The sequence below is a fragment of the Chrysochloris asiatica genome, unplaced genomic scaffold, assembly GCF_000296735.1.
Source record: "Chrysochloris asiatica unplaced genomic scaffold, ChrAsi1.0 scaffold00063, whole genome shotgun sequence".
NCBI classification, from domain to species: domain Eukaryota; kingdom Metazoa; phylum Chordata; class Mammalia; order Afrosoricida; family Chrysochloridae; genus Chrysochloris; species Chrysochloris asiatica.
The window spans coordinates 17,679,864-17,691,062 of NW_006408581.1; positions in this window are offsets into that span (position 1 = coordinate 17,679,864).

The window sequence follows — 11,199 nt, forward strand, 5'->3', positions numbered from 1 at the left end:
CAGGGTTGCTATGAGTTGGAACCAACTCGATAGCACTTAACAACAATCTAGGAGATGATACCCCTAAATGTTGTCAACACCTACCGCAAAAAGGGTGCGGAGGTGGTATCTGACCTTATCTGACTTCACAAGAGTGAACAAGTTGAATCACCAGCCCAAAGCTGGTTTCTATGAGACATAAATCAGACATGCCTCTACCCTTCAACCTTCCTTATCAATTCTGACACGAATTATCCCTCCCATATCAATCTCTGCTGGGTTTGAGAATTCATTGCAGTGACCCCACAGAGCTCACATATGTTACTCACAATTATGGGGTTTACTAAGAAAGTTATGGTGGTGGTGTTTTTTAAGTGCTGCCGAGTCAGTTCTGATTCATAGTGACCTTGTATGGGGTTTCTGAGGAGTGGCTGGTGACTTTGAACTGCTAACCTTGCAATTTCAATTGACCTTGCAATTCCAATTGACCTTAAGGTCAAGTCCTTATCCTGTAGCACCACACCAGGACTCCATTAGGGAAGTTAATAGGGCACAGTTAAGGACCAGAAAATCGTCCTTCAGGTCAAGAGTGCCTCTTCTCAACCCTGCCCACAGGCACAAATCTCCCAGGTCCTCAGTCTCTTAGCCACAGGTGCCTTGACTTCTGCCCACCTGGCAAGTGTCAGAAAGCTCCTTTAGTGCTGCTGATAAGTGCCCAAAGGGTACCTCAGTCTGAAAGCCAGCCTCCTGCCCAAAGGTACTGAATTTTACTTGTTGTGGAGGCTGAGAAGCCTGCCACCCTGCTGTCTCAGGTTCTTGTTTCTGCTGTTACTGCTGCAGCTGCCACCCCTGCTTCTCGATGTAGGGATCTCAGAGTCCAAAAGAAGCATTCTACTCATGGCTCCTCTGTCCTAGTGCTCATGAGATTCCCCGGTCCAGCTTGTAAGATAGATCGTTTTAAATCTAGTGAGATGGTAAACTTGACCAATGTTAGCGTGTCATATACCTATTTGCATGGTCCTATCCAATCATTTGATGGGAGTTACTTAGATTATGTCCAAAAGAGACATATTAAGTAAATTTCTATACTATACCTACTTCAGAAGTGTAACAAATATTGTCAAGATAGTCAGCCTATTTTCTTCTTAATATTCTCATGGAGTCAATTTTAATACAAATTTTCATAGTACCACATTTTGTCAATCAATAAAAATAATCATAAATTCCATATCATTTTTGTTTATGTTCTTGTCTCTCTATATAATTGCTATTAAAATTATTGGTGTGAGTGGGGAGAAAAATACAAATGGTAAATCATACAAAGAAATCAAATTGACTCAGCACACAAAAAGATTCCATTTTCAAATGCTTTGCAACAAAAATGAAATAGATTGAGTGGTGCTGTTTTTGAATCTGTATCCTGCTCAGTATTTATGATGAAGTCTTTAGAAACAAGATAGACCATTCATTGAGTGGTGCTGTTTTTGAATCTGTATCCTGCTCAGTATTTATGATGAAGTCTTTAGAAACAAGATAGAACATTCAGTCTTCCTTCATGGGTTCCTGGTACTTCTTAAGGGGATGACTTTCAGGAATTCAAAAGAAAAGAAAATACCAAAGACAATCATAACAGAACTATCATCATTAGCTGAATCTCAGTCTTGAAGAATTAAAATCAGAGTTTTGATTCTTAAAAATATGCAGACAGCCTGTAAGTTATGAAGTTTTTCTTTGGGAGAAGTTCAGCAGTTGACACATTGAAATGAGTATGCTGTTTTCATTACTTAAAGCTGCCCAAACAGAATTACCACACGTAGGTGGCTTTGAAAAACAGAAATTGATATTTTCTCACAGTTCTGGAGGCTAAAAGTCTGAATCAGACTCTCAGTCCTGTCAGTTCCTTCTACGAGCCTCTCTCCTAGTTTCTCGTGATAGTTAACAAACACTGGCACGCCTTTGCTTGTAAACATGGAGTTAATCTCCCCTGTGTGTCTGACTGTGTCTATTCTGGTCTTTTTATAACTCAGAAGTGACTAGGTTTAGAATCCACTCAACACTACTATGACACTATTCACATAGCAAAAAAAATCCTATTTCTAAAGACAATCACATTCACTGTAATGATAGGAATTCAATACAAATTTTGAGAGGACACAATTTAGTATGTAACACATGTTAAGAAACTCAATCCAGTATTTCCAGCCCCATGTAGATATTTGATCCCACTAACTCCATGAATAAATTATACATATACTTATTGAAAGAACCCTGGGAGTATAATAGATTACAAACTGGGCTACTAACAGCAAGGTCAGTAGTTCGAATCTGTTGGTTGCTCCTTGGGAGAAAGATGGAGTTTTCTGCTCCCATAAAGATGTACAGCTCCAGAAAGCCTATACAGGGTAGTTATAACTTAGAATTGACTCAGTGGCACACTACCACCACCACCATATTAATTGAAGACTATATAGCCATCCTGTGACAGACGCTATGAAGTTTAAAATACATATACATTGTTATCGATTATCCTTACCCTGTAGGAGTTTTCAATAAAGTTGGAAAAACAACAACAACAACATGGATGATAATAATACAATACCACGTTACATGCTGAAGTTCAAGTATAAGAACAATCTTGTTTTTAAGTGCTATCCAGTTAGTTTTCATTCATAATAACCCTGAATAGGGTTTCAAAGGAGGGCTTGGTGTGTTTGAATTGCTGATCTTGTGGTTAGCAGTCCAGTGCATATATTTAAGTGCCACACCAGGACTCCATAAAAACAACAGTATTATTATTATTATTATTTTAAATGGAGAAGCATTGTGATTCTTGCTATTTCAGCAACACTTCTTTAAAGGAGCTTTTACTTGAGTGGTGGTGGTGGCGGTAGTGTGCCATGGAGTTGGCGCCAACTCATAGGGACCCTATAAAGGGTTTCCAAGACCGTGAATCTTTATGAGAGCAGAAAGCCTCATCTTCTCCCATGGAGGGGCTGGTAGATTTGAACTTCTGACCTTGAGGTTAGCAGCCCATCTCGTAACCACGAGTTCAGAAAATAATAATAATTATTTGCAGTGTGAGGGAAAAGCAAACTAAAACTCTCTTGCTTTGTTCTTTCAGAAAGTTGTGTTATATAGGAGACAATTTGTTTGACACAAAATTTTGCAACTAGAGAAAGAATTTTGCTTGTTTTGCTTATAACAAGCCAAATGAGACGTGTAAAAACAAGAACATACTACTTTGATAAATCACAATTAGGTACAATTTGGGAAATTAGGAATTTTTAAATTAAAAGCCATGAATATTCAAAAAGGTAATTTCTTAACATTTCTTTAAAAGAAGAAGAGTGCTAACATTTTTATTTTGTTGTCTGGAGAAAAATAACCTTACATTTGTCAAAAAGAAAATTGCTCTGTAATTACTGATTGACTTTATGAAACAATAATATTAAAGACAGTCTACTAAGCTCAAGAACCATATTGAAGAGCACCACCTTCTCATTATTCCTCACAGCAACCTTTTAAGGCCAGCATGGGGAAACTCATTAAATGTAGACCAACTCCTAACTTACCTACTATCTTGTTAGCTGACATTTTGCATTTATAACAATTGTAAAAAATCTAATATCTGACTATTTTTTGTATGAACAATGTAGGCCTGGCAGTGATAAACACTTAGGTCCCTGACCAGCTGACCCCATGTGCATACAGTGGGGAAAGGGGCTATAGTCTCCCTGACTCCCCAGGGTGTTGGGTACAGTGGAAGGTCAGTTGGTGTTTGGTAGGTGGGAACAGGACTCTATCTGGCAGGGGCTGGATGCCCACAGGGGCCTGAGACTGGATCAGTGGCAGTTGCCCAGTAAGTGGGACACCCTCAGGGCACAGGAGGAAGCAGGACCCCAGGGTCTGATCTCAGTTCCCATTCCTGAGGGATGGCAGGGATGAGCCAAGCTATGGTTACAAGGAGCCTGAGACAGGACACATGGTCTGGGAGACTCCTATCAACCGACCAACACCTCTGTAGCCCTTTACACTTCATCAATGCCTCCTTATGGGTGGGCACAGTGGAGGGTGAGACAGATTACTTGGACAGGAATCAGGTCAGTAGGTCAGTAGCCAGCAGCAACTGTAGTTCAGTGTCAATGGAAGAGGCTGGGTCTGGTCCTCATGGCCTCAGAAGAAGCTCTGTATTGCTCATGGACATGGTAGAGGAAGGTGGCCGGGCCACCCAGTGAGAACTAGGAGATGGTAACATGAGGGACATACCCCTTGTGACACCCAGTTCCTCCTGCCGGTAGACAAGAGGCGCCTACACCTAACAAAGCCTCCAAGGGTGCTTTGGGGTCATTGAGAGGTTAGGATGGGGACATCCATCCTGAAAACCCAGTGAGGTCAGGAGAAAGATGGGTCCTAAGGATGGTGAGAGCGTGGTTCTGGAAGACCAGGCTACTCTCCCCTGTTGGCAGTAGTGGGGCTGACTTCTCCTAAGGAGACAGAGAGGGGCAGACATCAGTGGCAGATGATCTCAGGGGGGTTCAGGAGCAGTTCACATTACACGTAAGGGTGTAAGGTGATGTACTCATTTTTCATTTTTATATAATGCTGACTTTCATGTAAAGACTTCATCTATGGAACCTAACCATGTCAATAAGTGAGGAAATGAGCAAATACCCATAGGGCCGCGTGGGAGTGGGGTACTTCAGAAAGTTCATGGAAAAGTTCAATTATCTTTTAATTGTATTTTTCTATGAACTTTTTGCTTGTATGTGCATTTTAGAGGAGATCAACATCTTCTTTATGGGTTTGATGTCATGATTACCCAGGTCATCAGAAAGCTGCTATTATTTGCGGTTGATTTTGGAATCTCAGTCAAGAAGTTTAATAAATTGTTTTGCTACCATGGGAGGTTACTAGTTGTTCCCCATAATGTTTCTCCCTTTGTCCTTAACACATATGTAGCTAGAGACTAGGTTACATTGCTTTCCTTGCAGCTATGTTTAGCCCTGTGGCTGTGTGTGCCAATGGGACATAGGAAGAAGTTAGTGCCCTGGAGTTTGGTTTTGTATATATATATATATATATTACGACTCAATGGCACCTGACAACAACAATATACAACAATATATATATATTTTTGTTGTTGTTGTTGTTGTCGTTTGTTTGTTTGTTTGTTTTGTTTTCTCTCTCTCTCTCAGTCATCTGAAAACAAACTTGTCACTGTTCCTGTACTGACCAAACCGTCAAGAATAATACATTAGGGAAAGATGCAGTAAGAGGATGGAAAGAAACCGGGAATCTAATATCTGACTATTTTTAAGTTTTGAATGACTTTAGGGGCCCAAGCTGCTTTGCTAGTATATTCTGCCTAACCTGTTGTGTGATAGACAAATAAACTTCTGCTTTACCTAACATGTTGTAATATTGATTTTTTTATACCTGCTTTTTGTAGCAGAATTATTACAGGCATTTCTTTGTGATCCATTATAGAAAACCCAGTCAATTGAAAAATTCAGAAAACTAAGCGTAGTTTGTTTACAATAAAAGGATACCAAGTTAATAAAATATGAAAATAACAATGTGCTCCTTTGTTTGTAGTCATTCAACATTAATTCATAAAACAATATTTGAATAGCTTCTATGTGCAAGATTTTGTTCATAAGACAAATAACTTCTTTTCAACATCATTTTAACAAAAAGTTTCATTTCTCATATTGACCCTGTATAAGGTTTCCAAGGCTGTAAATCTTTGTGGGAGCAGAAAGTCTCAAGTTTCTCTTGATGAATGGCCAGTGGACTCGAACCACTGACCTTGTGATTAGCAGTCCAGTGCTTATTCTATACAGCCACTGAGCTCCTGTTTTATGCTGCAGTACAAAATTAATTCAGGGATATTGTTAAGTGCTGTCAATTTCCAACTCACAGTTGTTATAAGATTTGTGAGTAACAGTTGGTAAGTTTGAACTGCCAACCATGTGGTTCAAACCGACCTTATCCTAAGCACCACACCAGAACAAGTGATACATTTTTTGAAAAGCAAACAAACTGACACTAATTCAAGATCCAACCTAATTAACTAAGTTTTGGATTTCTGTGGATGAAATTCTCACTCACTCTTCTCAGGAGTGACATATATGTAAGTCTTAGGTTGTTTTTCTGACCTGAGTCTTGGATGTAATACAATAGAATCATTCACTAAAATAATTTAATTAAACAGCAATTATAACAGCTAAACGGTTCCTCTCATGTTACCCAGCCTTCTGGATAGCCGCTTCTAAATGATGACATTTCTTTCTAATCTGCTCTTTCTTTTTAAAAAATAATCATATGTACAACCAAATTTTTGACCCATTTTTAGTAGCTATTGCAATTAGACTCAGCAAATTGTAATGAGAGCAGGAAAAATTATTTGTAGTCTTTTCTAACAATTTTTAGAGATTATATTTATCTTATCACCCTTAGAAATGATAATAAAAATAAAGATACTTTTCTTAAAAGACTTTAGCCATAAAAGATTTAATTTCATATAATTAAATGACTTTGAAAACATCCCATTAAATTAATAACCATGGTTTGGAAGTTGAGATCATTAGTAATTTATTAATATTAAAATAAAATATGTTTCTACTGGCAAGTATCAAAACTTATTATTCTCTAAGGAAAGTTTTGGTTTAGTAGAACTGCAATTGGAAATTCGTGTGGGTACAAATTTCTTAACATTAAAGCTGTTAACTTCTTATGGAGTGTATGTTTTCTCTTAGTTGCTCAAACTCAATTTCTTTCATGAGAAATTCAAATTGAACAGGAATAGACAAAGGCATGGTTTTAGAAAAAAATGATGGAAGGAAGTGGGATGCTTGTACATCTTAGTTTTTATGAAATTCCTACAAAGAGTGTGGTACATCCCCCAAGTTTAAAGCCCATTAGTTTGTTTAATACCAGCTCAATAAATCTGCTATTAAAGGCGATGATTTCTGGAGATGCTATGATCACAGGAACTAAGTATTTGTCACCATCTTCTTAAACAAAATTTGCTGCTTCAAGTTCTAAGAATTCTTAATAATTGGTTGAATAAATCATTGATATAATATGATATCCTAGATTAATAGATCTCTGCTTCACCAATAACTAAATTCTTAGACTATAAGAGTAGAAAGCAGATGGTAAGGAAGTGTTGTACATATGTATGTACGTGTGTAGCCTTGAAGGTAAGTGGTTAACAGTAGGAAAATTAAGTTACATACTGTAACAGAAATATTCTACTTATCTAATTTATATTCAGACTTCAGTTCAGTTATCTCCTACTTTGTAAAAGTATTCTTCATTTCCCAGTCATTACCAGGACTTAATTTATGCTTCTCTGCTCTCATGTTGATATTAGTTGCCCTCGAGAAGTTGGTTGCTTACTCCAGAGAACCCCATGCAGCACTGACCAAAATGTTGCCTCGTTTGTGTCATCCATGTGATCAGTTGGGGATGAAATAATTATGAAATAGATTTCCAGGCCTTTCTTCCTAGTCTGACTTTATCTTGAAGCTTTGTTGAAACCTTTTCAGCATCATGTTGTTGTTAGGTGCTTTTAAGTTAGTTCTGACTCATGGTGACCCTATGCACAACAAAACCAAACACTGCCTGGTCCTGTGCCATCCTCACAATTGGTGTTACATGTGAGCCCATTGCTACTGTCATTGTATAGATTCATCTTGTTGGGGGGAGTGTCTTCCTCTTTTTTGCTGATCCTCCATTTTACCAAGTTTAATGTTCTTCCCCAGGGACTTGTTCCTCCTGATAGCACGTCCAAGTTAGGAGACATGAAGCTTCGCCATCCTGGCTTCTAAGGAACATTCTGGCTATACGTCTTCTAAAACTGATTTGTTTGTTCTTCTGGCAACACCATAATTCAAATACATCAGTTCTACAGTCTTCCTTATTGATTGTCTACCTTTCATATCCATATGAGGCAACTGAAAATATTATGGCTTGGGATCAGGTGTTACCTTAATCCTCAAACTGATATATTTGTTTTTGAACACTTTAATGAGATCATTTGCAGCACAATTGCATAATGCAATACATTCTTTGATTTCTTGACTGGTGCTTCCATGAATGTTGATTGCAGATCCAAGCACATTGAAGTCTTTGATGACTTCAATTTCTTCTCAGTTTACCATGATATTTATTGGCCCAGTTATGTGGATTTTATTTTCTTTACATTGAGGTGAAATCTATACTGAAGGCTATGATCTTTGATTTTCATCAGTAAATATTTTAAGTCTTCTTTGCTTCTAGTAAGCAAGGTTGTATTATCTGATACTGCAGGCTGTTAATAAGTCTTCCTCCAATCCTTATACCTCGGTCTTCTTTGCATAATCCAGCATCTCAACTATTTGCACATCATACAGATTTAAAAAAGTGTGGTGAAAGGATCCAACCATGGCACACACTTTTCTTGATTTTAAACCATTCAGTATCTCCTGATTCTGTTTGAGTCTATTGACCTGTGTACAGTTTCCTCATGAACACAATTAAGTGTTTAGAAATTTACACAATCGAAAACCTTTACATAGTCAACAAAGCACAGCAAAACATCTTTCTGTTATTCTCTGCTTCCAGCCAAGAACCATCATCCGTCAGCAATGATATCCCTAGTTCCACATCCTCTTTTGAATCTGGCTTGAATTTCTGGCAGTTCCCTGTTCATGTACCATAGCAATCATTTTTCAATTATCTTTAAAAGATGTACTTGAATATGATTTTAGTGATATTGTTTGATAATTTCTGCATTCTGTTGGGCCACCTGTCTTTGGAATGGGCCCAAATATGGATCTCTTTCAATTGATTGACCAGGTAGCTGTTTTACAAATTTCTTAACATTGATGAATGAGCGCTTCCAGTGCTGCCTTAGTTTGTTGGAAGAGTTCAATTTGTATCTTGTCAATTCCTAGAGCCTTTTTTTCATCAATTTCTTCTGTGCATCTTGGACTTCTTCCTTCAGTACCATTGACTTCTTCCTTCAGTATCATATGCTACCTATTGAAATGACTGAGCATCAACCATTCCTTTTTGGCACAGTGACTCTGTGTATCCCTTCCATTTTCTTTTGATACTTTTTGCATCATTCAATATTTTGCCCATGGAGCCTTCAATAGCACATTATTTCTTTATTATACTTTTCTTTGTCTTCTAGAGCTGTCCTATGAAATGCTATGGTCATCTATTTTTGTCCTCTTCATATCTTCCATTTGCTTTAGATTTTCTATGCTCAAAAGCAAGTCTCTTCTAACATCCATTTTTATATTTTCTTTCCTTTTAATGATCTTTTGCTTTCTTTCTGTATGATGTTTTCAATGTTATCCCACAACTCTTCTGGTCTTTGATTCTTAGAGTCTAATGCATCAAACCTGTTCTTGAGATGGACTCTAAATTCAGGTGGGATATGTTCAATGCCATATTTTGACTCTCATGAACTTGTTTTAATAGGCTTAAGCTTTTTTTTTTAAAGGTTTTTATTGTGGATTGAGTGAAAGGTTACAGGGCAGATCATCAGTTTTACAATCAACAAATCATACACCTTGTTTCATTACAATGATTATAATCCCCTCCATGTACCATCAGTTAACAGTATTTCTCTCCATTCACTTTAGCTCTTTTTTTGTTTGTTTGTTTTTTTAAACACTCAGGCATATATAATAATTTACACCACCAAGGGCACATTCTGCAAGACTGCCTCCTGGCCATTATCTCTTAGTCCCTCACTTCCCATGAATCTGGAGCCTTCAGCTACTCCCTCTCTCCATGTCCTCATCTCTGCCTTCATCTCTGGTATTGCTGCTTCTCTAGATAGGGTCTCGCATTCCGCTTGTGCTCTTCTCCCGTGATGGTCCTAGGGCCCTTTGTTTCTGGACTGTAAGACTAACTACTCCCCAATTTTTGTTATAAAACTTATACCTTTATAATTGTGACAGTCACAATTAGTCATGATAACAATTACTCACTATTGAATCATATGAATCTTATCCCCATTTCTTTTAACCAGGCCCATCTAGACAAGATGAAAACAATTCAGTGGGGTCTTCTTTTTCCCCACACACTATTCAACTAATCTCCCCCTTTGAAACCTTGTAAGCCAGTCACTTTGTGCCTTTTTCGTCCCCTCATTTTAGGTAGCCAAAGGCTTAAGCTTCACCCTGAACTTGCATGTGATCACTTGCTGGTCAATTCTAATTGTTTTGGCTGATGAATTTGAGCTTTTCCATCAACTTTTCCCACTGAATTCATGTGTTTCATCTGGTGAGATCCCTGTGATAGTTGCCATTTATGTTACTTATAAAAGGTATTTTCAATAAGTCATTGCAATCGATCTTGCAAAATTCTGTCATTTGGTCTCTAGCATCATTTCTATCACCAATGCCATATTTTCCATCTGCTTATCTATTTCCAACCTTTGCTTTCTAATCACTGGTAAATATCAATACATCTTAATTACATGTTTGATAAATTTCATACTGAAGAAGTTGATAGAATTCTCCAATTTCATCATCACTGGCTCCTGTGGTTGGTGTGTAAATTTGCACAGTAGTGGCATTAACTAGTCTTCCTTGTATGCATGTGGATATCATCTTATCACAGATAGCATTATGTATCACGATAGATCTTGAAATGTTCTTTTTTTTTTTTTTTTTACAATGAATGTGGTGTTATTCCTCGTCAATGGGTCCATTCTGGAATAGAATTTGTCTGATTCAAAATGGTCCATCCTGATGCGGCACTGTAAAATAAACCACTAGGTTGGCAGTTCAAACCCACCGGATGCTCCATGAAAACTCTGTACAGGTTCACTATGAGTCAAAATCAACCTGATGGCACTTAACAAATAAACAGCAATACATGGAATATCCATCTTTATGCATTCCATTTCATTTTTGACAACTTCCAAATTTCCAAGGTTCATTCTTTGTACTTTCCATATTAAGATTATTAATGGATATTTTCAGCTATTTTTCCTCATTTTGAGTTGTGTCCCATCAGCAAATGAAGATCCTGAAAGCTTTACAGTATTTATGTCATTATTTTCAAAAGAGTCCTGGTATAGTGCTGTAGTATAAATATTAAAGAGAAAGGTCAGTTTGAACACCAAACTGATGTGATTTAAAGGCACTTGCCAACAGCAACTTTCATTTACAGTTTTTTGCCTGTTGTTGAACTTGTTGAGACTGTTTTTTT